Source organism: Nicotiana tomentosiformis, chromosome 4, assembly GCF_000390325.3.
Source record: "Nicotiana tomentosiformis chromosome 4, ASM39032v3, whole genome shotgun sequence".
In the NCBI taxonomy this organism is placed as follows: Eukaryota; Viridiplantae; Streptophyta; class Magnoliopsida; order Solanales; family Solanaceae; genus Nicotiana; species Nicotiana tomentosiformis.
Window position 1 is genome coordinate 39300398 of NC_090815.1, and position 5369 is coordinate 39305766.

General features: G+C 37.2%; 1 non-coding gene across 1 annotated transcript; it reads right to left on the reverse strand.

Moving 5' to 3' along the window:
* Positions 1–2019: 2019 nt before the first annotated feature.
* On the reverse strand, positions 2020–2127 carry LOC117278050 (small nucleolar RNA R71). The gene has a single exon (XR_004508355.1). It is a non-coding gene; the product is annotated as a small nucleolar RNA R71 (small nucleolar RNA).
* Positions 2128–5369: the final 3242 nt, after the last annotated feature.

A 5369-nucleotide genomic window follows, 5' to 3' on the forward strand; every position in this document is an offset into this window, starting at 1 on the left:
ACTATGTCGTCAATGAATAACATACACCATGGCACCTCCCCTTGAATATGACGCATCCGTGTATCCATCGCCAAAGTAAATAAGAACGGGGTGAGTGCAGATCCTTGGTGTAACCTGATGGTAGACTATAATCACGTGTTTTAGTCACTTATTGCACTCAAATTTACTGCACTTTAATTGTGTTGAGCTTTAATCGCTAGTGTTTTGCACTAATTGTGTGTTTTATGCCTTGTAGGAGGATTCCGAGCTACGTAGATGGGCCCGACCCTACTTGGTATATATACATGGAAAAATGTTATTTTATGGACTTTTGACACATCTAAGTCCTAAGGAGGCTATGGAGAAGGCGGAGAAGCAAAAGGACAAGGAATTCATCATTCAATCCTCACTCAAGCAATGAGTTTGGTTCATTTTATGTTTTCCTTTACTTTAAACATATTTGTGATGAATTACACCATATCTATGGAGTAGTTCTCTTTAGGGTTTGATGGATTTGCTATATTGATATTTGTTTGAAGATTATAACTCTAGGTTCTATGTATTGAATCATTTTGGATGTTTTAATAGTTGCATCTATATTCACATGTTCATATAATAGAGAGAGGCATAACTTGTGATATCCTTGCACTATCTTGTCGGTTGAATTCATTAATTCCTCTTAGTAATCGAAAGAGGCTAGTTGAATTGTTGATTAAACCTAGTTATGAGGATAATCGAAAGAGGTTCTCCTAAATATCAATCCATTACGAAGTCGTGCATATCTTCACCGAGCTTAAATTGGTTCATATTGTGTGGTTGAGACTTAATCGAGAGAGGGGTTTCTACTCAATGTTTGAACTAATAATTGAGTAAATTCGAGAGACTCACTTGAACATTAGAATTGAATTACTAGAGTTAAATCCCAAACATTTATCTTGCACCTATCCACTCAATCCATATTTTCTCCTATTGATATCTTCCTTGCTTACTTTTGTTTCGATTGTCACTCGTCAATTAGCTTTAGATTCTTAGTTAATATTAGTTTTTAATCACATAATTCTAAACTGTTGATTATATTGGATAGCGATCTAGCTATAAAGTACAATAATACTGTTTAACTCCAATCTCTATGGATATGATATTATATTATACTATATTCGACTAGCGAGCATATTTGAGTGTGTGATTTGCGCTCATCAAAATTTGACGCCGTTGCCGGGGATTGGCAATCAATAGTATTTGAAATAGTTGTAGTACTAATTCAGGAATTTTTATTTTTATTTTTTTTATTTTTCCTTTTTTACGGTTGGTGTTCTTTGACTGTGCGCAGGTTGCAGGTAAGAGTGGTGCATGACTCGATCTTTTGGGATGGAAGTGCTCCCATACGAACCAGAAATTGAGAAACAACTGCGACCGCTGACAAACGAAAGAAATCTCCCTGAGAATACAAGAAGGTTGGGCAATCCTCAACCAAAGAAATTATGGTTGGAGATGATGATAATATGGATTTGGCTGCAAGAGAGGCAGGCCAACAATGAGAAAAAGCTGCACGAGATGCTGAGGAAGTAGCTCTTCGAAATGCACAACTTGTCTATGAAGGGAGAGGGCTTGGAGAATTGCATAGAATCAACCCTTGGTTGCAGACCAGTTCAGAATTATATCTCATGGGGCTGGGAGACCACTCAGCGATTATGCTAGACCGGTATACAACCAAGGATTATCAATTATTAGACCACCTACAGTTGCATCTAACAATTTCAAGTTAAAGAAAGGGTTACTCCAAACCCTTCAAAATTGATGTGTTTTCAGAGGGAAGATGAACGAAGTTCCAAACACACATATGATATACATCGAAGAGATTATGAACACCTTTCAATATAATGGTGTGTCACAGGATGCAGTGTACTTAAGGGCATTCCCCTTTACACTGAAAGATGATGCTAAGCAGTGGCTTCGGAGCTTGCCAACGGGATCAATTAGAACATGGGAGGAGATGAGCAGTAAATTTCTTGATAAATATTTTTCCTCAACTAAAACGGGAGAGTTAAGAAGAGAAATTCATAACTTCTGCCAGAAAGATACTGATACCATGTTTGAAGCTTGGGAGAGGTTTAAGGAATTAGTTAGAAAGTGTCAACATAGTGGAATTGAACTCTGGATGCAACTCCAGGATTTTTGGGATGGATTGACACCGGCCTCACGCAGAACATTGAGTAATGCAGCTGGAGGCCTGTTGATGAAGAAGATTCTAGAGGAGATAATCACAATACTAGATGAATTGTCTGAAGTTGAAAACCAGTAGTCTCCTAAGAGTGCTGAATGAAGAAGATCAACGGGTGTTCACCAAGTTGATGCTAACACATCTGTGCAGGTACAACTTGATACAATGGCAAAAGAAATACGAAAGATGACCATAGCTTTGATACAAAGTGAGCCTATGCAACATGTGATATTTGTGGAAGAGGACAACTTACTCATAAGTGTCAAGCCTCAACTGAGGAAGTGAATGATATGGGGAATTATAATTTCAATGCAATGGGTCAGAAGTACCCCGGTTTGTCATGGAGTTCACCTGGGGGTACTGCAAATGCATGGCAATAAAACAACCCCAGATTTCAGGGACAAGGAGCTCCAAGTTTCCAAAATCAGCAAAGGCAACAGTTTCAACCTCAACAATCCAATCAACATGGTCTAGAAGATATGATAAAAGCCTTCATTGTCAAGACATATGAGACGTTAGATGCTCACGGGGCAGCAATTTGAAATCTAGAGAATAAAGTGGGACAAATTGCAACTATATTGTCTGAGAGAATTCCAGGAAATCTCCCTGCTGATACTGAAAGAAACCCCAAAGAAACTGTGAATGTTGTGACCTTGAGAAGCAGGCAAGTGTTGATAGATCCCACTCAAGTACAAAAAGATGTGATACCTAAACGAGAAAGTGGGGAGTAGCTGAAAAATGAAGTTGATAAGAAGAAGAAAGGCAAGAAGGGAGCTGAGAAAAAGAAGAAGGAGGAAACTTCAAGAAAGGGGGAATCTAATGAAGAGAGCAAGCACATGCATGCTTTACCTTTTCCCCAAAAGCTGTATCGAGAAAAGTTGGACAAACAATTTGAGAGATTTCTGGATATGCTGAAACAGGATAATGTAAATTTTCCATTCACAGAAGTGCTCTCCCAAATGCTAGCTTATGCCAAATTCTTGAAGGAGATCCTGACAAATATAAGGAAGATAGAAGAGACCTCAGTAGTCAAGCTCACAAAGCATTGTAGTGCAATCTTGCAAAACAAACTCCCACAAAAGTGTGGAGATCTAGGGAGTTTTACTCTACCTTTCTCTTTAGGCACTATTAATTTTGACAAGTCTTTATGTGATTCGAGTACCTCAATTAATTTAATGCCTTTGTCTATTTATAGGAAACTGGAGCAGTAGATTGGAGAGATAAGGTCGGTGTTAATATCTTTGCAGCTGGCAAACCAAACGACTCTGATACCCGAAAGGATAGTGAAAGATATTTTTGTTCGGGTAGATAAGTTTGTATTTCCTATAGACTTTATAGTGGTGAATATGGAGGAGAACAAGGATTTCTCTCTCATCTTAGGAAAATCATTCTTAGAAACGAGTAGAGTAATATAAGATATACACGAGAAAAGACTCATGCTTAGAGTGGGTGAGGAGACTGTAACTTTTGAGATGAATGTAGAAACTGGGGTTAAAAAGGAGAAGCCAACTGCAAGTGCTGAGTGGACAGTGAAGAGTTCGAAAGAGAATGCTCCAATGATTGAAAATGATAAGTGTGGGGTGTATCCCAAGAAGGCTGAGAAGAAGCTGTCTGCATGGATGTGTGCGCTAGTTCGGGCGAGAGGAATAGAGCCCGACTTTGATTCAGACCCCGACTAGATATTCAGGGAAGTTTTCTTTACCTTATGCTTTTTAATTGTGTGTCATGGGGATATTCCACAACTTAAAGTGTGGGGTAGGGGATAATTGTATGTTGTATGTATATGTGTTAGTTTTGTTAGTTGTAGTAGTTATAGATAAAAATAAATAATTAAATAAATAAAAAACATAAAAATTGAAAACAATTTAAATTTTCTATTTTTCCCGATGATGGATATCAGTTGACTTGTTTCTTGAGGAATTAAAGTCGAAAGAAAAAGATAAAATATTTTCTTTTGTTAGGTAGTGTAATAATTCCCCTTGGTTTTTTGTGCCGCGGTCCTTTTTCAAGGGTTTTGCTTGAACCAGGTGTAGTTAGTTTTAAATTTTTTTAGTAGTAGGAAACCTTGTGTTGTGTTTGAATTGAAAGCAATATATCTTGACTCTATTATAACTTGAGAGTAGTGAGTGCTTTAGTTGTGACGCTTAGGCTCAGTTTTTGACTCTAGTGTAAGTACTTTAAATTGTATGACCTTAACTTTACTTAACCGCTTTGACTAGAGTGTCTTGACAGTACAATCCTTAGTGAGTTATGTGCCATGTGGGTGTGAGGTTTTGAGTTATTCTGTGCATTGCATTTGATGTCTAGAACTTGTCCCATGTGTTTGCAAAGAGAAATAGTAGTTTATTCAGTCTTGGAAGTGATATATGTATTTCTTTGTTGAGCTAGATATATGTGTTTACCCACCTAATGTTAGTTATCTTAGTTAACCTCTTCGAGCCTATAATTTTGTTTGTTTGGCAACCACATTACAAGCCTTACCCATTTATTTGAATCGACCATCTATTTGAACTATTTACCTCTCGTGAACACTTGAAATTGTTATGAATGTTGTAAAAGTTGAAGTGTAGGGTCGTTGGTTTGGCTTTTGAGTGGAACTATTGATATAAGATAGGAGGTGCACTATTTTGAGGAAAGTAAGAGCCATTTGAATTGAAAAAGAAAGAAAACAAATAAGTGTATAATTGTGCAAAATATTCCTTAATAGTGGACTCTTGATGTAATTGTGCTTAAAGAAGTAGAGAGTTAACGTATATTGATGTGAAGGTGGAGTTTTGGTTTGACATAAGTGTAAGGTTTTGAACGGTTAATTGTATATGTATTAAAGTACTTGGGGAGGTTTAGTCAATCTTATATCTAAATATATCCTACCCATACCGCAGCCTACATTATAACCAATGAAAGTCATACTTGATCCTTGACTGAATGAGCTCAATTAGTAGAGTAATACACTACAGGCAAGCCTACGGTGTATCTTTTGTGGCATATGAATGTTATTTTTGAGAGTGAGTGAATTCTTTCTATCTTGAGTTCAAATTGTTCCTAATTTCATTATGTGCAGAACTACTCTCTATTGTTGTATGAGGGCACTTGATTCATGAAGCAAAGGCAATGCTTGACCTCTATGTTGGAGTAAGTGAGCGGGTTATAAATAATGCATGGTACTTGT